This window comes from Sminthopsis crassicaudata, chromosome 2, assembly GCF_048593235.1.
Source record: "Sminthopsis crassicaudata isolate SCR6 chromosome 2, ASM4859323v1, whole genome shotgun sequence".
Classification (NCBI taxonomy): domain Eukaryota; kingdom Metazoa; phylum Chordata; class Mammalia; order Dasyuromorphia; family Dasyuridae; genus Sminthopsis; species Sminthopsis crassicaudata.
Window position 1 is genome coordinate 557,741,933 of NC_133618.1, and position 25,563 is coordinate 557,767,495.

At 31.7% G+C, this 25,563-nt stretch overlaps 1 pseudogene; it reads left to right on the forward strand.

Annotated features, from left to right (window-relative positions):
• Nucleotides 1–404: 404 nt before the first annotated feature.
• LOC141552965 (pre-mRNA-splicing factor RBM22 pseudogene) lies at nucleotides 405–25,116 on the forward strand (annotated as a pseudogene).
• Nucleotides 25,117–25,563: the final 447 nt, after the last annotated feature.

A 25,563-nucleotide genomic window follows, 5' to 3' on the forward strand; every position in this document is an offset into this window, starting at 1 on the left:
GCAGGAAAGGTAAGAATAAGGAGGCCTAATCAGCTTTAGCTAACAATTCAAAGGGCTATGAGCATCTATCCACATCAAACCTATGAATCCTGGGAGTTTCACCCGTCACTAGTATGCCGTAATACTGTGTTACATACAGTTTATGTACCATTGAACAGATGCTGGGGAATAAGGATAAAACAGTTGCTGGTTCATCTTAGATAATCACAGCAGATTAAGAAGTAGTTTCATTACAGTGTTTTTCCTATGCATTATTTTTACTATGCAACGTCCTTTGAAATAATGGGAATTGATTTCAAAGATCTTTTGCATATTACTGATACTCAGTAATGTTGCCGAGTAAAACCTTTTTCCATCCTGCTGCTGTGAAAAGACTCTAATTGGGAAAGGAGAAGGTTCCCCCCATGGAAGGCTCTCTTCAGCAGATTTTAGGCTTGAAAGCAATTGAGCCATGGAAACTATATGTGGGCCTTTGTGGCTTAGCAGCTGTGGCTTTGTGTCCTGATTTAGCTGACCTAAAATTAAAAAGCTCCCAGATCACAAACCGTCAGCCACACTGCCCTTGGTTTCCTCTCCTTTGCCCTAACCCCCCACACACATTCCTCTTGCTGGATGGAACAATTGGAATTTTACTGATGATAAATGGGAGTGTTCAGAGAATAAACTCAAAGAGACAGATTGTCAGTGTCTTCAATAATATGACTTGGGTCTTAAAGAGCTTTGGATTTTTACCTAAATTTTTTAATTCATTTGTAGGCTATCCCTGCTCATATAACTCAATTTCTGAGCTTTTATATGACTACAAACTCTTCCTTTTGATAAACAGGCTCATACTCAGAGTTGGAAAGGACCTTAGAGACCATCAAGTCTTATCCCTTTATTTCAAAGATGAGGAAACTGAAGCAGAGTAAACTTATGTGATTTGTTCAGAGTCACAGAGCTAGCCCATAGTCAAGGTGGGATTTGAAAATGAGTTTCCTTCCTTTCTGGAACTCTATATAATACATGTTAATTAGGACTTTTTCATCTCCTCACCAATTTCTGCAAACCTCCTTTTGCTGCTTAAGTAGTCATGATGGTCACAATATTTTAACAATTATTTGAATTAGGATACTTGAATCCTTTTCGATTCCCTTTTCCATTTCTAGGGCTTAAAAGCATTAGAACTCATAAGTATCCATGACAAGAGAATAACGGAGCTTTTACAATTTAGGAAGCCTTCTCTAGACAGATGCCCATATATTTGAAGGGAATAAGAAGGCTAGTTTGACTAGGGTAGAGACTGTCTATGAATAGGTGGGAGATAAAGTATATCACTTCATTTTTTATAAAATTTATTTCCAAGAATGTGGTTTTATTTATGTATTAATATGCTATGGGAGTTGAAAGGGGAAATATAGGAGAGAATCCATGGGAAAGAAATCTTTAGGAATATGAACCATTTGTGATGAGTGACTTAAGAATTTCAGGAAAATAATACACTTGAAATTGTCTTGCATTCAATAAACTTAAGTACATTGAAATTGTTTTTAAAAGAAGCAATTTTTAATAGGTACCTAAATTTTTTTCTCTCTTCAGTTTATCCCTTATGCTGATTGGTGATGGTAGTAACATTCACTTTCATGTGCATCCCTATAACTAATACATTAAGATCTGCTACTAACTTAGATTTCTATATCCTAATTTTCAATGTGAATCACCAGCCCAAGCCTTCAAGGAATCAAGGCTAGAGGTGATGATTAAAATTAGGCAATACAATTGACCAATCTTAAATTATATGATCTTAGAATATAATGTGATGAGTATTATTCAACTAGTTTTATAGCTATAAAAACTGAAACAGAAATTTTAAATTAATTCATTTCACCTCTTGACAAAAAGGAGATGGATTCAAGAAGTAGAATTAAATACACATTTTTGGACATGGCCTATTATTTTAACTAAGAATATCAATTAAAATTGTTTTTCTTCTTCCCCAATAAGAGGAGGGCAAAAGGAGAGAAAATTAAAGTTTGATAACTCAAAAAATAATAAAAATTTAAAAACATCATTTTAAAATGGTATTATTAGATAACCTTAGGTCAATGCAGTGAAGCCAGAACAATTCCTGAACTATTCCAACAATGCTGAATGGTTTGATTCAATCACCGAATGAAGCGCATTCAACAATAAGCCAAGAATAATTTTTGCTAGAAATATGTAACTTTAGAGACAGACCATTACTGAGTGGTTAAACCAGTAATCAGTTGTAATCAGGCTACAGGCATTATCAATTATACTTAAGTTAAAAAAAAAAAAAAAGATAAAGCATTTCTAAATATCTCTTTTTGAAAAAGTTTGATTTGCATTTGGTTTAAGTAAATAACAATAATGCATATTTTATATTTAGGATGATAGATCTAGAAATGAATGGGACATTAGAGGCTACCTAGTCTAGTTTCCTCATTTTATGGATCAGGAAAATCAATCCTAGACAGGTTTAATGACTTAACTTGTAAGTAGGACACTGAGAATTCAAACTGAGGTCTTCTCTTGTCAAATGCAGTGGTCTTTCTATTGCATAATTAATTTCTGTAATTATTTAAACACTTGGGGAATCTGGTTATATTTAGCATAAGGTAATAAGACAGTGCCTAAGAGAGTTTCCTGAATATTTCTCATATCAATAGTTTTTTGTTGTTGTTTTTACTAGGTGAGACATTTTAGAAATACTGAAGGGTACACACAGGTTGCTACAAAATCACTAATTCAAAGTTGCACTATCTAATAGGGAAAGGAGCTACTATGGCAGACATGATAATAGAAAATTGCCCACTCTAGTTGATTGTCTCTGGTCAATATGTAGAGCAGAAAAGCCTAAGTCCTTTCCCTTTGGTATTAGAACTCAATTTCTTTTTCCCCACTCTATAAGCAAAGCTAATCTTTGGTTAGTGACAACCCTTCTTTCAGAGACATATGTTAGTAATAATTATACTAATATTGAACTCAATTTATCACTCAAGCATAGCTTTTTCCATTTTTAAGTTTCCTTTGCCCCTGTACCCTTTTTATTATTTTAGTTAGAATCAAATTTTTACCTCAGACCCATTTGCTAGAATTCATAATTTTAACTTAAAAAAAAAAACTAAACTAAAAACCTAAATTTACTGGAAAGCCCAGGAAAGATTTCTAGCATCAGTTCCTACATAATAAAGCAATTGTGTAATTAGTAATACATTTGTCAGTCTTTTATTGAAGGGGAGGAAAAAAAAAGTAATACATGTATCACTTTAGTGTAAATCCTGACAGTAGAGATTTTTTTTCCCAGGGAATTATACCATTATACCATAAAAATGTCAAGGCATAAGTTTACTGTTCCTACTAATATTCTAAAATATTCTCTTAGGCTGACATCTCTGTCAATTAAAATTAAACAAAATTGCATTCTGCCATATACACTTCAAATAGGAAGCTTTCAAGTTTATAGCTGCTCTTTGAATTGATTTTTAAGATGGCATCTGTAAAACTTGGCTCATACAAGATGAGGTGGGATGTATTTAAGGATCAGTCAATTTTAAAAATGTTTTTAAAGATCATAAATTGACAACCGGAATAGACTGCACATGTCTTTGGAATTCTCAGCTATTAAAATAAATCTAGAGATTCTTTTGAATCCAATGCTTGTACTGTCATAACTCAGCCCCCAACATATTTCTCCCTTGTTTTGGGTTTCCAATATTTTCACAAAGAATAATATAAACAAGGAAGTTGCTAGTGTTGGTTCCAGTTGCTTATTCTCGCAGAATTTGGAATCTTCAGTTTCATGGTGTTTCCCACAGAAAAAAAGAGTGAGAACGTGCTTTCTCACGGGACTGTCTTTCTCATGGAAAAGAGTGAAGGGCGCTGCCTTCAGCAAATGCTTTTGGCAGGGTGAGGCTGCCAATAAAGTCTTCTGGGAGATTACCCTCTATGATAGGAAGATGAGCAAAGTAAATCTTCATTCCAATTCTACTAAAAGGAATTTAAGAAGACATCTTTCAGTTCCATTCCTCTGACTGCCAAACCTTAATGTATAGTGTTTTATTGGTACGTTTAAGACAAGTATTATTTAATGATCCAGATTTTCATAGTGCCTAAACAATTCCTGCTACCCCAAAAAATCACCTTTGGGAATGTCATTAGCTCTTTCAAGTTGCTTATCTACTACTTATATGACCTGGATAAAACTCTAGTGACCTAACAGGATTACTGCAATTTCAGATCTCTTCATGAGTACTGCCCTGCCATACTATTGTCTAATCTGACATGACTCCTTTGGGGAGGCATAAGGAAAGGGTGCCACTCTGGAACAGTGAATGGTAATTATCTGTCCAGCTAATTGGAAGGGATGATATTCTCCTTTCTTCCAAAATGCTAGAAGGTTTTTTTCAGCTTTTGTTAAATTACCCCTAGCTTTACCTCTCCCATCAATTTGAAAAGGAGAGTGAGGATCATTTTTGGACAATATCATGTTTAAATAATATAATTATTCTAATATTTGTACATTTTAATTCTTTTATTTAACAAATATTTTTGAGAACCTATTATATACTGAGAATTGTATTATATATTGGAGAAACTATGCAGTTTAGACAGAGTTTATAAGTAAGGAGTCAGGAACAAGGAGATAATGATACTTTACAGAAATATATGATGCATATTAGTATTGAAAAAATGCTATTTGAGAAGTGAAAAGCAATGATCATTACTTTCTTGGGGGGAAACCAAGAAAGATTTTCTAGATAGGTGGCAATTTGAGTTAAACTTTAGTGGATAGATAGGAATTATTTGTCCTTGATGAGAAAAGTGGTTTTTATATTCATAAAGTAATTATTGGAGCAATTACCATTTATTCATTATAAAACATATATGAAAAAAAGCAAAAAAAATTGTAGGCAATTATTTTAAATCTTTTTTTATCAGGATTTTCTTTCTTTTCTGACTTTAAGTGATGATGATTTTAATGATTATCTGCTTCATTAAAAAAAGATAGATAATCATATACATATACACACAATCCTTTCTGGGAATGAACAATTTGAATTTTTGTTTATGTTTATTAACTTTGCTTAAATGAACTAAGAAAATCTAGAATTTGCCTCTTATCATGTTAGGCAGGCTAAGCCAAAATGGAAAATAACCTATGGTGAATTTAATTGGGTCACCAATTTTTGTAGTCTTACATGCAAAGCAACTGAACTAAATGATGTTAGATGGGCACACTGCAACAACAATAGAATAAGGGGAAAAGAAACTATGAAAATGAAGAGAATGGAAAAAAAATACAAGGGAAGAATAGGAAAAGTAAGAGAGCAAATATAGAAGTACATATAAACAAGAGTGTTAGAAAGTAAGTTTTATTTCTCCCCCTCTCCTTGTATGGCACTTACCACATGCTGCAATATAGTAGAGGACACAGTAGTTTTGAAGCTAGAAACTCCAAGATCAAGTTATCTGTAAGGTTGACAGTTGTATGGCTTTCACCCTACTGGTACTTGATTAATTCATCCGTAAAATGGGGAATGATGATATTAGAACTATCTTTTCCCCTTCCAAAGGATCATTGTAATGATAGCATGAGATAGATGTTTCAAAGAATAAAGTGCTATAATGACATCAGGCATTTCTATTATTTATTTATTTTAATGCATATTGCTTTATGAATCATGTTGAGAGAGAAAAATAAGAACAAAAGGGAAAAACCATGGAAAAGGAAAAAACAGAAAAAAATGTGAACATAGCATGTGTTGATTTCTATTCAATCACCATGGTTCTTTTTCTGGATACAGATAGCATTTTCTGTCCAAAGTATTTTGGAATTACTTTGGATCACTGAACTACTGAGAAGAACCAAGTGTTTCATAGTTGTAGTTGTTATTGTGTACGTCATACTCTTCATCAATCAGCATCAGGTCATGTGAATCTTCCAGGCCTTTCTAAAATCAGCTTCTTCATCATTTTTTAATAGAACAAAATATCCCATTAACTTCATATACCACAACTTGTTCAGCCATTCCCCAATTGATGGACATCTACTTATTTTCCAATTCTTTGTCATTGCATAAAGTATTGCTACAAACATTTTAGCACTTGTGGGTCCTTTTTCTTCTTTTATGATTTCCTTAAGACACAGACTGTGTAGCGTCACTGCTGGGTCAAAAGAATACATAGATATATAGCCCTTTGGGCATAGTTCCAGATTGCGCTCCAGAATGGTTGGATCATGTTATAACTCCACCAACAATGCATCAGAGTTCAAGTTTTCCCACATCTCCAACATTTATCTTTTCCTGTCATTTTATCTACTCTGAGAGATATGAGGTGGTACCTCAGAGTTGTTTTAATTTTCATTTCTCTAATCAGTACTGATTTAGAACATTTTTTTTCATAAGACTATAGATGGCATTAATGTCCTCATCTGAAATTGTTCAGATCATTTATCCTTTGATAATTTATCAATTTGGAAATGACCTGCATTCTTTTTTATAAATTTGACAAATTTCTTCATATATTTTAGAAATGAAACCTTTATCAGAAACACTGGCTGTAAAGAATTTTTTCCCAGCTTTGTACGTCTCTTTTAATCTTGTTTCTGTTGGTTTTGTTTGTGCAAAATCTTTTTAATTAAACATAATCAAAGTTGACCATTTTGCCTTTCATAATATTCTCTAGTTCTTCTTTGATCATAAATTCCTCCCTTTTTCAAAGGTTTGATAAATAGACTATCTCCTTGCTCTCCTAATTTGTTTATGGTATATCATTTAAGTCTAAATCATATATCCATTTTGACCTTACTTTAGTATGGGGTGTGAGCTATAGATCTATGTTGCATTTCTGACATATTATTTTCCAGGTTTCCAGCAATTTTTGTCAAATAGTAAATTTTTATTCTAGAAGCAGGAATTTGGGGGTTTATCAAATACTAGATTCTTATAGCCTTTGATTATTGTCTTGTGTCTTTAATCTTTTACAGTGATCCATACTGTATTTTTAGCTAGTACCAAATGGCTTTGATGACTGATGCTTTATAATATAGTTTTAGGTTTGGTATTGTTAAGCCACCATCCTTTTGTATTATTTTTTTTTCATTAATTCCCTTGATATTCTTGACTTTTTGCTCTTCAAAATTAATTTTGCTATTTATTTTTGTAGTTGTATAAAATAATCTTTTGGCAGTTTGACTGATATGGAACTGAACAAGTAGATCAATCTAGGCAGAATTGTCATTTTTATTATATTAGCTCAGCTTACATAGGAACAATCGATATTTTTCTAGTTGTTTAGATCTGAATTTATTTGTGTGAAAAATGTTTTGTAATTGTGTTCAGATAGTTCTTGGGTTTGTCTTGGTAGGTAAATACCCAAAATATTTTATTTTGTCTACAGCTATTTTAAATGTAATTTCTATTTCTATCTCTTGCCAATGGGCTTTGTCAGTAATATATATATATATATATATGTGGATGATTTGTGTGGGTTTATTTTATATCCTGCAATTTTGCTAAAGGCATTAATTGTTTTGAATAGGTTTTTGAATGATTTTCTAGGATTCTTTAAATATATCATCATATCATCTGTAAAGAATGATAGTTTTATCTCTTCATTGTTTATTCTAATCCCTTTAATTTTTTTCTTTTCTTATTGCTAAAACAAACATTTCTAGTACAATGGTGAATAATAATAGTAATAATAAACACCTTGTTTCACCCCTGATCTTATTGGGAATACATCCAACTTCTTGCCATTATAAATAATACTTGCTGTTGTTTTAATAGATAACTGCTTATTATTTTAAGGAAAGCTCCCTTTTATCCCTATGCTCGCCAGTGTTTTTATAGGAATGGGTACTGTATTTTGTCAAAAGCTTTTTATGCATCTATTGAGGTTATCATATGATTCCTGTTGGTTTTGTTATTTATATGGTTGATTATGATAATAGTTATTCTGATATTGAACCAGCCCTGCATTCCTGATATAAGTCCTTCTTGGTCATCGCTTTTCTAATTTTTTATTTAAAAATTTTTACATCAATATTCATTAGGAAGATGGAGCTATAATTTTTTTCTCTGTTTGGGTTCTTCCCAGATTAGGTATCAATACTATATTTGTGCCATAGAAGATATTTGGCAATATTACTTCTTTACCTATTTTTCCAAATAGTTTACATAGGATTGCAATTAATTGTTCTTTAAATATTTGAAATAATTCACCTGTGAATCCATCTGGTCCTGGTCCTGGAGATTTTTTCTTGGGGATTTCATTAATGGCTTGTTAAATCTCTTTCTAAAATAGGACTATTTAAGTAATTTATTTCCTCATTGTTGATCTGGGATATTTATATTTTTGTAAATATTCATCCATTTTGTGTAGAGTGTCAGATTTGCTGCCACACAGTTGAGCAAAATAATATCTAAGTATTGCTTTAATTTCTTTTCTTTGGTGATAACTTCTCACTTAATTTTTGATGCTGGTGATTTGTCTTTTTTTTTCTTTCCTCTTTCTAATCAAATTAACCAAAGCTTTATCTATTTTGTTGACTTTTTAATAAAATCAACTCTTAGTTTTATTAATTAATTCAATAGTTTTTTAGTGTCACTTTTAGTAATCTCTCCTTTGAGTTTCAGAATTTCTAATTTGGTATTTAATCGGGAGTTTTAAATTTGTTGCTTTGCTAGGTTTTTTTAGTTGCATGCTCATTTCATTGATTTCCTATTTCTCTATTTTATTCCTGTATCTGTTTATATCTCTGTTTAGAGATATAAAATTTCCCCTGAGAACTGCTTTGGCTATGTCCCATAGGTTTTGGTATATTGTGTCATTATTGTCATTCTCTTGGATTAAATGGTAGATTTTTTTTTTTTATTTGTTGTTTGACCCACTCAATTTGTAGAATGACATTATTTGTTTTCCAATTGGTTTTTAGTCTATCTTTCCCTAGCTCCCCCCCTTTTTTTTGTTTGTTAATTTATTTTTAACACACATTGACTTGTGAATCAAGTTGAGAGAAAAATCAGAACAAAAGAGAAAAATCATGGGAGAGATTAAAAAAAATAATAATAAACAGAAAAAGTAAGTGAATATATGTGTTGATTTACATTCAATACCCCAATGTATTCCTGCTTCTGCTTGTTTTTCTCAGCATCAGTTCATGTAAATCTTTCTAGGCCTTTGTAAAGTCAGCTTGTTCATTATTTTGTATAGAATAATAATATTCCATTACTTTTGTATACCAAAACTTGATCAGCCATTCCTCAATAGGTGGGCAACCAATCCTTTTCCAATTTTTTGCTACCACAAAAAGAGATTCTACAAAAAAATTTGTACATGTGGGTTCTTTTTCCTCCTTTATGATTTCCTTAGGGTGCAGACCCACCCAGTATGGCACTGCTGGGTCAAAAAAGTATCCAATGGTTTATAGCCCTTTTGGCATAGTTCCAGATTACTCTCCAGAATGATTGGATCATTTTATAACTCCACCTACAATGCATTAGTGTCCTAGTTTTCCCATATTCACTCCAACCTTTGTCATTATCTTTTCCTGTCATCTTAGCCAATACAAGAGGTGTATAGAGGCACTTTAGAGTCATTTTAGTTTGCATTTCTCTAATCAATAGATTTAGACCATTTTTTTACATAACTATGGATGACTTTAATTTCATCATCTGAAAATTGTTCATATGCTTTTATTATTTATGAATTGGAGAATTATTTATATTCTCACAAATCTGACATGGTTCTTTATGTGGGATCTTTATTAATTTTCCCCCAGATTTGTATTTCCCGTTTAATCTTGTTTCAATTGGATTTGTTTGTGCAAAAATTTTTTAGTTTAATGTAATTGAAATTGTTCATTTTGCATTTCATAATGTTCTCTAGTTCTTCTTTGGTCATAAATTCCTTCCTTCTCCAAAGATCTCCTAATTTTTTTCCTAATTTGTTTATGGTATCATCCTTTATACCCAAATCATTTGTCCATTTTGACCTTATTTTGGTATAGAGTGTGAGATATAGGTCTATGCTGAGTTTCTGACATGTTATATGCTTCTCTGTAGTCCTGTGTTTGTTGATGAAATTACTTGTTTAGTTTTGATTTTTCCAATAGATATGATTAATAGTCTCTTACTTCATTAAAGATCCATCTGCTGCCCTGAAAGATGATGCTTCAGTTTGCTGGCTACTTAATTCTTGGTTGTAACACAGGTATTTTGCCTTTTCTACATTATGGTATTCCAGGCCCTCAGATCCTTTATTGTAGAATCAGCCAGATCCTAGGAATCCTGACTGTTTCTCCCTGATATTTGAATTGTTTTATCTGTTAGTTTGCAGTATTTTTTCCTTGAAATTGTAATGTTGGAGTTTTGCAGCAATATTCCTTGGGGTTTCTCTTGTGGGATTTCTTTCTGAAGGTTATTGATGGATTCTTTCAATAAATATTTCCTCTTCTGTTTCTAGAATATTGGAGCATTTTCCCCAATGATATCTTCTGTTAGCTTTTGTATCTCTTTTTTCATTTAGATAATTCTACTTTTGAAGGTGATGTTTTCTTCACTGGATTTTTTTATTTTTTGGCATTTGATCAATTGTGGTTTTTTTTTTTTTTAAGAAATTGTCTTTCTTGACTCTTTTGCATACCTCTCATCTCTTTTCTCATTTTTTTCTTCTTCTTTTATTTGCCTTTTACATTTTTTATGAGCATTTCCAAGAAGCCTTTTTGGATTTGAGACTAATTCATATCATTCTTTCAAATTTCCTCTGTGGACTTGGTGTCCTCCTCTGACTTGGTGTTTTGATCTTTCCTGTTATAATTGCAGTTTTCTATGTCAATTTCTATGGTCAAAATCCTATTCTGTTTTTTGCTCATTTTCTTTCCTTTTAGTATTTCTTCTTCTTCTTCTTCTTCTTCTTCTTCTTCTTCTTCTTCTTCTTCTTCTTCTTCTTCTTCTTCTTCTTCTTCTTCTTCTTCTTCTTCTTCTTCTTCTTCTTCTTCTTCTTCTTTTATTCTTCTTTTTATTATTATTCCTTCTTTTTCTTCTTCTTCTTCTTCTTCTTCTTTCTTCTTCTTCTTCTTCTTCTTTCTTCTTCTTCTTCTTCTTCTTCTTTCTTCTTCTTCTTCTTCTTCTTCTTCTTCTTCTTCTTCTTCTTCTTCTTCTTCTTCTTCTTCTTCTTCTTCTTCTTCTTCTTCTTCTTCTTCTTCTTCTTCTTCTTCTTCTTTCTTTCTTCTTCTTCTTCTTCTTCTTTCTTCTTCTTCTTTTTTTACTTTTATGATTGGGCTTTGTTCCTGGGATAAAGAGAATGTGATCCCAAGATTCCTGCACAGCTCTGAGTCTTGGCTTTGAGCACAGGGGCTCCTTGTGTTTGTAGTGGGTATCTTTGCCTGCTCTTTTCAGGAAACAGCCTGGTTTCTCAGAGTTTGTTTTCTGAGCTTGGACTGGAGGCTGCCCCACTGATTTGTTGCTGTACTGAGCAAGAGAGTTTGTCTATGGGCTGAATATCTTTTGTAACCACAATGTGACTGACTTTTCTTGAAGTTTTTCCAGTCTATCTTGAGTTGTACAATGGTTTCATTCTGTCAGATTGTTCAGAGACATGGTTTCATGAGGTTTTCGAGGGAAACTGGGAGAGCTTGAATACTTTCTAGATCTACCCCTGTACTAACATCAGACATTTTTTAAAATATTTTTTTTCAACTAGTTATCCGTATTTTGTCACCTTTCTATCAGAATTGCTCATTGGAAGCATCCTTGTTTATTGAATGAGTGAGTATAGGAATTTATATAATTTTGCTTCTTATTATTTAAGTACTTTTATTCTGATTGGAATCAAGAATTTTAAATATAAATGAACAGGAAAGCACTAAAAAATTAAGCTTTTCAAATGTTTTGTCATACAGTTAGGTGAATTTAAAGGAGAACTTCACTAATCCCCTTCACACCAATATGCTATTGTATGGGTTTCAATATGATTAATGTATATTCGGGTATAAGGAAATCTAAATCCATTGGGATCTGAAAGATTCTAGACATTAACATCATTTTTGATCTTCATTAAAATTCAGTTATTTCAAAAGACTTCAGTTACCTACTTTGAACAAACTGTTTTATGGAGAAGATTAAGCCACAGTATGTAATAGTTTCTACTGAGGGCAGGAGAATTCAGATAATTCTCAATTTCTTAAGGAAATATCTTTTGAACAAACAGGCTATGATAGAAATGTGTAATAAGAAAATGCAGGTGCTAGTGACTCAGGGACAACATTTTGAAAAGTAATTATTTTCCAAAGTTCCCCAGGGAGGAAAAGAGAAGACATGGAGTACTTGACCCAATAAGGAAAAAAACTGGTGACAGAAATGATTTTAAATGATATGTTTTCTTTATACTTTCAAGCTAAGATCAATTGGCAGCCAAAACTACAGTTTCATCTGCCCCCCCCCCCAGTGTGACATGAACTATGAAAGTTAGTCCAATAAACTTTTATAAACAACAAAAATAACAATAAAACAATTTCTGAAATACTGTTAAATACAATTTGATACTTATTTCAACCTAAATACATCTGAAGAACTAAAATGAGTCATTATTTATAAGAGAAAAAAAATAGCAGATAATTAAGAAGGATTTTCCTAATAAATAATTGGCATTTTATTCAAGTATAATAAGTCTCTTCATTCCAATTTGTGGTTTTGATTTGGAGAAATTTTAGAAAACTTAGAAATTTTCTCAGAACATCTCTAAATCTAAATACTAATGAACATTTTCTAATGAAGATTATTTATAATTTTAACAAATATATGATTTTTAAAACTTTAAATACGATAGCAGATGACATAGAGATAAATTCTTTGATTAAAATAAATTATCCATCTAAAATATATTTCAAGATATTTCATAATTTTATCCATGATGATGATTGCCTAGCCTTGCTTCTTGACATTTCTGAATGGATACCCTCTACTTAGTTAGTCAAAGGAGAGAGAATTGTAAATGAAATCAAATGATAGCTTCAATCAGAACTCTGACTTTTCCTGTTTGATTAAGCTTTCTCAGACTCAGTTTCCTTCTGAGAAATCAGTTAATCAACAAACATGTTGGCATTATATAAATTACCAGAGAGATAAAGACAAAAAATACTGTCCCTGAACTCAAGAACCATCAATTCTAACTGGAGAGACAACATATAAATTATGATGTAAATACAGGATATACAAAGAGTAGATAAGAAATTAACATTGGTCTGAAGGGGCTTTGCAGGGAGTTGGGATAGGCCTCCTAAAGAAAGCCATATTTGATATGATTCTTGAAGGAAATAAAGAATTCTAAAAAACAGAAGTTAAGAGGCAGAACATTTCAGGCATGAGAGACAGCTAGCATAGAGGCATGGAGTAAGAAATTGCAATGTCCTATTTAAGAATAACAGATTCAGTTCCAACAGACTTGTGATGAAGAGAGTTCTCTGCATACAGAGACTATGAGGACTGAATGTGGATCATAATGTAATATTTTCACTGGTTTTGTTCTTTTGTTTGCTTGCTTGTTTTTTCTTTCTCATTTTCCTCCTTTTCAATCTGATTTTTCTTACTCAATGTGATAAATGTGGAGATATGCTTTTTTAATTTTTTTCTTGTCTACTATTATTTTCTTTTCTTTTCAAATTAAAGCTTTTTTTATTTACAAAAGATATGCATGGGTAATTTTTCAACATTGACCCTTCCAGACTTTCTGTTCCAAACTTTTCCCTCCTTCCCCCCACCTCCTCCCCTAGATGGCAGGTAGTCCAATACATGTTAAATATATTAAAATGTGTTAAATCCAATATATATATATATATATATATATATATATATATATATATATATATATATATGAATAGTTATATAGTTATCTTGCTGCATAAGAAAAAAGGAAAAATAAAAGAAAGAAAACAAAATGCAAGCAAACAACAATGGAAAGAGTGAAAATGCTATGTCGTGATCCACACTCAGTTCCCACAATCCTCTCTCTGGATGTAGATGGCTCTCTTCAGCACTGAACAATTGGAACTGGTTTGAATCATCTCATTGTTTAAGAAAACCATGTCCATCAGAATTGATCATTATATACTCTTGTTGCTGTGTATACTTATCTCCTGGTTCTGCTCATTTCACTTAGCAAGTCTCTCCAGGCCTCTCTGAAATCATCCTGCTGGTTGTTTCTTATAAACAATAATATTCCATAGCATTTATATACTATAATTGATTCAGCAGTTCTCCAATTGATAACCATCCATTCAGTATCCAGTTGCCACTATCAAAAAAAGCTGCAACAAATATTTTTGCACATGTTGTCCCTTTCCCTCCTTTAAGCCCTGCTTAAGCAAAGGGTATGCACAGTTTGAGCATAATTCTAGATTGCTCTCCAGAATGGTTGGATCCATTCACAACTCCACCAACAATGCATTAGTGCACCAGTTTTCCCACGTCCCCTCCAACATCTATCATTATCTTTTCCTGTCATTTTAGCCAATCTGACAGGTGTGTAGTGGTATCTCAGAGTTGTTTTAATTTGCATTTCTCTGATCATTAGTAATTTGGAGCACCTTTTCATATGACTAGAACTAGTTTCAGTTTCTTCATCTGAAAATTGTTCATATCATTTGACATGAGATTGTCTGTTCATATCAATTGAAGAAAGACTTGAATTCTTATAAATTTGAGTCAATTCTCTATATATTTTAGAAATGAATTCTTTATCAAAACCTTTGAATGTAAAAATGATTTCTCAGTTTATTGCTTCTCTTTTAATCTTGTCTGCATTAATTTTATTTGTACAAAAAGTGTTTGACTTAATATATTCAAAATTATATATTTTGTGATCAATAATGATCTCTAGTTTTTCTTTGGTCACAAATTCCTTCCTCTTCCACAGATCTGAGAGGTAAGCTATCCTATGTTTTTCTAATTTGTTTATAATAACATTTTTTATGTCTAGATAATGAACTCATTTTTACCTTACAGTGTTATGTGTGGGTCAATGCCTAGTTTCTGTCATACTAGTTTCCAATTTTCTATCAGTATTTGTCATATAGTGAATTCTTATCCCAAAAGCTGGCCTCTTTGGGTGTGTCAAACACTAGATTACTATAGTCATTGACTATTTTGTCCTGTGAACCTAACCACTCCACTGATCAACTACTCTGTTTCTTAGCCAGTACCAAATGATTTTGATGACCATTGATTTATAATATAGTTTTACATCAGGTACAGCTAGGCCACCTTCATTTGATTTCTTTTTTCATTAGTTCCCTTGAAATTCTTGACCTTTTGTTCTTCCTGATGAATTTTGTTGTTATTTTTCTAGGTTACTAAAATAGGTTTTTGGGAGTTTGATTGGTATAGTACTAAATAAACAGATTTTATATATATATATATGTATATATATATATATATACATATATATATATATGTATATATATATATACATATATATATATATACATATATATACTCCAACCATTTAGCAACTGGGAAATGATACTTATTTGTATAAAATTGACTCAATTCCCTATATTTTTTGAGAAATGAAGTCTTTTTCAAAGAAATTTATTGCAATTTATTAAACAATACTTTACAGCTTATAATATATTTTAGCCAAATGTAATTTCACTTACTCTAACTTTAAATTAGGCTTATTATTACATTCACTTTCTTTGACATCATAATTGCTACCCATGCCTTTTTTTTACTTCAGCTGAGGCATAATAGATTTGGCCCCCAACCTTCATTTTAACTCTCTGTTTATGTCTTTCTGTTTGAGATATGTTTCCCATCTAATCACCATATATAATGCGATTTCTATGAGGAAATGTGCTCTGAGTTCCAAATAACTGACCTACAAATGAACTTTTATTTACACCATATATTCATTGGCTGAAGAACTCTATGCAACAGATGAGCTTTGAGAAAAGGGGGTTTAAAAAAGAGAAACTTTTGGGGTGTTTTTACCAATTGAAAGACTGCCAAATGAAATAAAAATTTTTATTTTTCATGAAAAAAAAGAGAGATATGTTTCCCATAAACAACATATTTCTGGACTATAGTTTCTAATCCACTTTACTATTTGCTTAAAGTTTGTAGGTGAGATCATCCCTTGCATATTCTGTTATGATTACAAATTTTATATTTCAATACATCCTATTTTATTTGGTTCATCCTTCTTTCTCTTTTTATACTGTCCCTCCTTAAAAGTCTGTTTTGCTCCTGACCACTGGCTCTCTTAATCCACACTTCTTTTTATCACCTCCCCCCACTAAATCTTTTATCTTTTTACCCATATATTTCCCTTTTGCTTATATAGATTTCCATACCCAACTGAGCATGTGTGTGTGTGTGTGTGTGTGTGTGTGTACCAATTTGAACCAATGAGAGTGAAATTCAGGCATTGTCCATCACTCCCTTTCCTCATTTTCTCCTCCACTACAAAAGTTTTTCCTTGTAAACATTTTTATGAGAAAAATATTAGCGCTATCCCTCTTTTCCCTTTTCAGTACTCTTTTTCATCCCTTCTTTATTTAGAAATCACCCTAACATAAACAACTCACATCTGTGCCTGTGTCTATGGAGACTACTTCTAACTGCCCTGTTAAAGATAAATTTCTTTTGGAACTATATGTTTCTTCTTCCCATAAAGGAATGCAAACAGTTTAACTCTATCAAATTCCTTATGATGACTTTCATATTTTTTGCATGTACATTTCTCTTGAGTTTTATATTTGAATGCCATATTTTCTATTCAATTCTAGTCTTTTCATCAAGAATGCCTGAAAGTCCTGTATTACATTAAATAGACATCCCCTCCCCTACTGAAGGATTAGGTGAATCTTGGTTGTAATTTCAGCTACATTGCCTTCAAAAATATCATATTCCAAGTCTTCCTTTCATTTAGATAGAAAATGTTAAATCTTATATGATACTGGTTGTGACTCCATATTATATGAGCCATTTCTTTATAACTGCTTGAAATAGTTGCTCCTTTATATGGGACCTTTGTAATTTGGCTATGATATTCTTGGAAGTTTTCTTTTTGCACTTTCTTTTAGGAGGTAACCAGTGGATTTTTTGAATTTCTATTTTCCCTTTTAAGTATAAGATATTGAAAGTATAAGATATTCCTTTCCTTTATAATTTCCTGCAACATGCTATCTAGGCTCTTTCTTTGGTTATGGCTTTCATGAAATTGAATAATTAGTAAATGAACTCTCTTAAATCTATTTTCCAAGTAAATTGTTTCCAATGATATATTTGCCATTTTCCTCAATTTTTTTCATTTTCATTCTTTTAATGGAGCTTTATTGTATTATGGAGTCAGCTTCCACTTGCCCAATTTTAATTTTTAAGGAATTATTTCTTCAAAGAATTTTTGTATTCTTTTTTACCATTTGGTCAATTCTGCTTCTTAAGAACTTGTTTTTATCAGTAAATTTGTATACCTTTTTTTCCTTTTAGAGCAATTATGTTTTTAAGGTATTTTTTAAAGTATATTTTTGTATTTATTTCTCTAAACTCTTAATTTTCTAGCTGGTGCAGTGTATAGAAATAAAACAGATATTTTTAATAATGAAATTAGCAGTATAATTTGAGACTTTCAGGGAAAATATTAAAGAATGAAAATTTAGAATAGCAAATACAAAATATTATTAAATAGTACTTTGTCCTAAAAAAAAAACAGAGCTAATTTAACTCAAGTCCATAAAATTAAAAGACTATTTGAATAAAGATAAGAGGGGGGAAAAGGATCTATAATTATATAAATTATACATATATAAAATACAATCGACCTGGAGAAGAGGTGAAATAGAAAAAAAAAACAAAAACAGTTAAAATCATTAGAATCTTTTCAAGATATATGAGGTACTGATTCAAATTTATGAGAATAAGAGCCAATGTATAGTCAAAAGTTTTGAAGAGGAGGTTGTTTTTTGTTTTGGGGTTTTTTTAGGATTTTTTTCATTTAAGCTTTTTATTTTCAAAACATATGCATAAATAATTTTCCACATTCACCCTTGTAAAATCTTGTCTTTCAAATTGTTTCTCCCTCTTTTCCTTTTAATCTCTTTTCTTAGAAGGCCAGTAATCTATTATATGTTAAGCATGTGCAATTCTTCTGTACATATCTCCACAATTATCATGCTTCACAAGAAAAATCATATCAAAAAGGGAAAAATGAGGAAGAAAACAAAATGCAAGCAAATTACAACAAAAAAGTGAAAATACTATGATATGATCCACATAGTCCCTACATATGGGTGCAGATGGCTCTCTTCTTCATAAGACCATTGGAACTGGCCTGAATCACCTCATTGAAAAGAGCCATATCCTTCAGAATTGATCATGTATAACCTTGCTGTTGCTGTGTATAATGTTCCTGTGATTCTACTCACTTTACCTACTATCAGTTCATGTAAGTTTCTTCACGTCTCTCTGAAATCACCCAGCTGATTGTTTCTTATAAAACAACAATATTCCATAATATTCATATGCCATATGAATATAATTCAGCCATTCTCCAACTGGTGGTCATGCACTCAGTTTCCAGTTTCTTGTTCCTACAGAAAGGACTGCTACAAACATTTTTGCACATGTGGTCCTTTTCCCTATTTTATGACCTCTTTGAGTTACAGACCCAGTAGAAGAGGAAGTTATTAAGAGAAGAAATTTAAGCTATACATATGAAACAAATACCCCAAATAATCACTAGTAAATGTAGAAATGTAATTTAAAATTATTCCAAATTTTTACTTCACTCTTATAAAAATGGCAAAGTGGAAAAATAAGGAATAATTTGAAGGGATTTTGGAAACATGAACACTGGGACATGAATTATGATACAGCTTTTCTAGAAAGCAATTAGAAACTATGTCCCAAATGTTATTAAATTGTGCATATCTATTGACTTAACTACTAAATCTTTTTTTCCATGGAGATGAAAGAAAAAAAAAAGGTATACAAAAAAAGTTATAGTAGTTTCTTTTGTAGTGGTGAAAAAACTAGAAATAAAGAGGGTATTAATCAGTTGGAGATATAACTGATATATAATCCATATTATGGATTATGAATAGAACAGAATAAAATTGTGTTCTATAGTTTCTTTGAAAACTGAGAGGACTTATCTAGAATAATGCAAAGTAGAGGAAGCAGAACCAGAAAGACAATTTATATAATAATATCAATATTATAAAAATGAACAATTTTGAAAGATTTGGAAAGTATGATCAATTAATGAGGACCATTGTTAAAGAGTACAACATAATTCCTGACAGAAAGATAAGGGACTAGTATGAAGAATGGGAGCCACATTTTAGGTCATTGTCACTATGAGACTTGTTTTCAGTGACTGTTTATTTTTGACAAGTGTTTTGGATTTTTTAAATTATTATTAAATGGGAAGGAAAGTGAGAGGGAGAAAAATAAATGAATGCTATTTTAGAAATAAAACTTGATTTGAAACTAAATAAAAATAATGGCTAAGAAAAAAAATCACACCCTAAAAATCAAAAGACTTCCTCACTGCTATGATAAAACAAGTAATTTGGATTTATGTTTTTACAATATACCCATAAAATTCCTTAGATCTGTTAGTATCAAAAATCAAAGTGAAAACAGGAGTACATTACTCAGCTCAATAAAGAGCTGATTTTCATGAAAGAAATCCCAAGCTAAAAACATCCTAACTATGTTTTAAGTAAAATTCAGATCTTTTAGATGAAAGAAAAAATATTTTAGGAAGCCAGAAAAGTTCAAGTACTAAAGAATTATAGTTAGATGTTAGGACAAGATTATAGGCTAGATTACTTGCCAACTACTTTAAAGAAAACATCAGATTATTATATTCTAAAAGAAAAAAGTTTTAACACAAAGAATACCATATACAAAAAACAAAAATCCTATGAGGGGAAATGATCCTTTAATAGCCTATGTACTTTACAGCATTCCTTGTAGAAAGGCAAAAGTTAAGAAGAAGTTTTAAAACATAAACACAGAAGACCTAAAAAAAAATATAGAAAAAAATTAAAAGTAAATACATTTAAGCATTAGCAAAGGATTAAATAAAAATGAACTACTAACATTATAACAGATAGAGGAGAAATGTTCTTTTAGAATCCAGCTTTCTTTAAGGGTCACAAAGAAAGTATTTTTTCAAAGAAAAGAAAAGAGAAACAGTTCTGAGCTGTATCTTCTTAGCTTATGAGTAGAAAAAAGAAAAGAAAGGGATGGGAAAATGAATGTACTAGGAAGAAGAGGGGGACTAAGTAAGACCTGTTAATATGAAGTTTAAAAGAAGTTTGCAAAGATGGAGGCAGGAGAAGGGTGGCATTCATCACACATATTTCATTTTTATTTGAATGGAAACATAAAAAAATTCAACACTAATAAAGAGCTCAATGTAGAAATACATTAAATGAAATAGGGAAACTTGCTGTGATAAGGCCATGGAAGATGAAAGAGTAAACAGTCACAAGCAAAACAGACTTCACCTTTAGTGGATGAATCATAAAGAGGAGACAAAAAGGAGAAAAAGAAGCTTCTAAGTGACATAATGGATAGCGTTTGGAATCTAGAATTAAGAAAACCTGAATTTACATCTTGCTTCAGATGTTTACTAATTGTATGACTGGTTAAATTATTTGGCTTCTTTTGACTTCAATCTCTTTATTAATAAAAGGATGACATTCAACTCAAGAAACTCTTAAGATGTGCCAGTTGATCTTAAGTGAAACCAGGAAATAGAATAGGTAGGTGGGTGGGGTGAGAGCATTTCAATAGACAGTATGGAAAGACATAGAGTCATGAGATAGAGGAGCATTGATTAGTGAAGCTAGATCCTAGAGTTCTAAGATTTAGGCAAAAAAACATATTGTGACAGAACTGGAAAGAAAGAGTAGATATTCCTTGAGAGCAGGAAATATTTTGCCTTTTTAAAATCCTCTATTAATAAAAGTTTGCTGAATGACTGACCATGTCAGTCCCCTATTTTGTAAATGTTTGTGACTCTCTGTTCCCTCCAGGATTAAATATAATAATTCTCTGCTTGGTCTTTAGAGCTTTTCACATAATATTGCTACCATATTTTTTTTCCAGGTTGATTTTGTTACTCTTTTTCTTATGAGCAAAATTCTACTTCTCTCTATTTCTTGCACATGATTTAACGATTTTTTCTGTGTTTTTGTAGGGCTATCTCCTGCTCTTCCCATGTAGTTGTACCTCACATTCTTCTCAGAAAAAGTTTTTTTTTAACTTCAAGATGATTGGTACCATCTTCCACATAAAGACTTTATTGATTATCACTGCTAATATTATTTTTTTATTAGCTACAATGTGTCTAACCATGGAAATATTGTGATCTAAAAAAATAATGAAGTCTTATGTATGCTATGCCATTGTATAGCTAAAGTGGGGTAGAAAAGATCACTGGATTTGAGGCAATGGAGGTTGATTAAGTGGAATGAACACTAATTGTGTTGTCCTCAAAAGTGATAGAAGTAGATGGGATAGAGAGTAAGAGTATTAAAATCTTTGGAATGAGTTGGTTATTTGGAAGACAGAAGGAGAAAGGATAAGAAGAAAGAATAAATAACAGTATATTTCATCATACTCTGGGGTTCATTTGTCTAGTTACCTGTGCTAGTAGAAGATTTTTTTCCTAAGTAGCTCCAAAGTATGTCAGAAAATTCCTGTTAATGCACAGTTGGGTATTTGGCATTTAAAGACAATGAATAAGATTTACCTTTACCAAAAAGTGAATTCTACTAAGGGGAATATAAATGATGAGGGGTGAAAATTTGTCCTCTTGACCTACTATAATTATAATATACTATAATTGTACTATACTTGTCTATACTATACATATATATATATATGTACATATATATATACATATATATGTACTATAATTATAATATTCTATAATTGTACTATAATTATAATATACTATAATTGAGCTAAATGTAATTCTTTTGTCATAAGAAAAGAAACACTTAATATTTTAAAAGTTTTTTAAAAATGGAATTCTTCTGAATAAAGTATTTCTATGCTTATGCAGACCTCACAAGCAGTACAAATAGAAATGGGGATTGAAATGACAAGAATTTACCTCTTGTCCACAAAGGGGGGGGGGTCCTTTCATGTCCACATAAGGAAATAAATGAATTTGTGATGACCCAGTTTAAGTTAGTATGTTCATCTCCATTCACACTAATTCAGACTGGCTTTTAAAATACATACATATATATATATATATATATATATATATATATATATATATATATATATATATGTATATATATATATATATATATATATATATATATATATATATATATATATATATATATATATATATATATATATATATATATATATATTCAGAAGAATAGGAAATAGTTATAAACAGGACAAGATAATATGAAATAGTTGGGTAGAGTACATCTGGTTTTGAATCCCACCACTATCACATACTTGTGTATGGGAAAGCCCCATGACTTCTCACCAGCCTCATCATGAGCTTCCTCATCAACAAAATAAGGATCCTACCTCACACAGTTATTACAAGACTCAAATGATATAACTTATGTAAAATGCTTTGCAAATTATGCCACGTAAATATCTGGTATCATTAACAAGAACAATGCATTTTTGGTTTGTTTATTTTAATTTTTAATTAGTCTTTTGATGAGATCATATAGGAAGATTGCAATTTGAAAAGTATAAGGAATAAATCTATTCAAGTTATACCATATATTGTCAATGTATTCACATTTTGGAAGGGGTTGTGATGAAGTAGAAGAGATGATTATAGCAGGCAGGGAGTAAAGGGGAGGATAATAGCCAGGAAGTGACTTCTTACTTTATCCATAAATATAGCTTTGCAACCTTTGAGAACAAAGGAAAAGTATTAAACATTTTTAGAAGTCTAAATTAAGAGATGTTGGCCATTTGTTTGGCAGTTAATCATGCTATTTTCAAATTGATTTTTTTTTCTTTTAAAAAAATTTTACCTTGATCTCTCTGAGGATATAACAGCAAGTCACAACTTAATTATTCTAAATAATCCACAGTGAACTAGGAAGAGAGTGTTGCTCACCAAGTCAAAGAAAGCAAGAACTCAGAGTTAGAAGGGTCAGCATAACCTTTTGAGCCATGTTTCTCAGCCAATTAAATTCATTCAGGACCAGGATTCTGGAAAAAAAAAAACACCTGAAATATCATTTCCTGCTTTTGTCTCCCTCTCTCCCTTCTATACTCCCTCCCTCCCTCTTTCCATCCCTCCCTCCTCCATTCCTCCCCCTCTTCCTTTCTCTTTTCTTTCTTCTTTCCCTCCCTCCCTTCTTCTTTTCCTTCCTGTTTCCCTTCCTGTTTTCCTTCCTTCATTCCTTCATTCTAAAAGCCAGTTAAAAAATAAAAGAGGGATCAATTATACTTCAGAATGCCTTTATATTCCTTCTTAAGATGAATAGGAATGATAATAATACCATGTTCTAGGCATATATAATATTGGAGCAGGAAATGAGATAATTACTAACATAATTCCATTAAAATTAATTTTTGCCCCATTATCTGCATATTGCTCAGGCAAAAAAAAATATCTTGGGGATCCAAGTTATTTCTATAATTGTCTTGATTTTTAAATTTTCTTATGTGTGTGAATATTGTCAAAATCTTGATTATGAAAAGAGAAATACTGTATCATATTTGAATTAAAATTATTGTTACAGTTCATAGGGAATCTCCCATAAAGAATGATAGAAACAAAACAAGGTGATCAAAAGAGGCTTGGACTGATGTGATGGCTACAAAGAAGCAAGAGCAGGGCTGCTGGGGCAAGGGCTGCAGGAGCTGCAGATGACCTACTACTTATGCCACAATTAGGCTCCTATTTCTGTGGCATCATTTATGGCTGTCTCTGGACTCCAAAACCCACCACAGGCAGAACCAGGAGCACAACAACTTCCCTTTTCTGTGTCAGATGTGCCTGGGAGAAAATTCCTTCATCCAAATGACCAAAGAAAAGTATGGAAAAGAATGCACAATTTTTGCCAGGCCATTCTCAGAATCCAGCTGGTGTTCTTATGCATTTTAAGATGGTTGAATTGTGCCAAATTTATAGCAAGCTCAAAAATGTTTATCAGATTTACCTTTTGGACCTAGAATATGACTTACCTATTCAAGTCCACGATGCAGGACTTTCCTTTGAGAATGGCATGTGTAAATCTGATATGAATAAAGACTACTACATTCAGAATGTTGAGTAAGAAATGTCTAACTAGGATAAAACTCAACCAGCTGGTGTTCCTAGAAAGGTTATAGCTATCAATGATATGCTGCTAAAATTGGCTCAGATTATTCTTTACTACTAGGATCACCTTCACATTTGTTCCTTCTGGGCAAAAGAAGAATGATATCTATACAGAAATCAGAAATCTGCAGACCCTGATGTTCCTTTTTTTGATCAGAACATCAAATCACTATTGTGATATTAAACAAGCTTCAACAATGGATTCATCAGATGGTAAGACCATCACTATTATTTGTTGGTAGCTTGGGAGATACAATCAGTTAGACTGATCACTTTTACCAGTATGGTGTGATCTAAATCAAATCAATTATACAAATATCAATGTGCTTCCAGTCAGTTTACTATAAGGCAAGCTTTAGAAATGGCTGCTGAGAAGTCCTTCAACAAACTGATTTTAATTGGTTGCATACTCAGTGTGAAATGGGGAAGATCCCAGCCAGCCAGAGGATAAGAAAAAGGGAAAAAAGTAACTATGGACTCTGGAATTAAACTGGAGCCTGTCCCAAAACTTCCTGGAGATCCTCTTCCTCCTTCAGCAGCTGAAGAAGCCTCTGCCAATTATTTTAATCTCCCTCCCAGTTGTGCCTCAGCAGTGGTTAATATTGCCCTGTTCCCTCCTCCTGAGATTACTTATACTTCCACCCCAGCAGATTTTGGACCACACATTCTACCCAAAGGGGCCACTACCTCCTTTCATGTGAACTCCAGGACATCCACTGTATTCAGTATCCCCAAAGAATGGGGGTTCATACAGGAAAGCACAGTAGTCCCTAACATTTTGCTATAGTGGATGGGCTTTGAAAAGAAAAACAATTTAGAAATGTAATGATTAAATCTTAGAATTAAAAAAAACAAAAAAGGAGGCTATGACTTGTAGTAAAGAGAAGAGACCTGGAGTCTAAAATTTTAAACCTATACACACACACATATGCACACACATCACATATTATAGCTTATTAATGTTAGCCAGTCATATCAACGCCAGCTATTATGCTTCTGTGATGATTGTGTATTTTAAAATTACCTACTAATCATTTCACTGATTTTGGCTCTTAGCACACCACATACAAATGTTTTGATTTATTTTTATTTATTTATTTATTTATTTTTGCTTTTTGGAGAAAGGAGAAATATTTATATTTTTAAAAATGAATCCAAGTGAAAGCTTGAATTCAGACAAACAAGTTAAAAATATGGTTCAAAATAATTTAATTTTTGCTA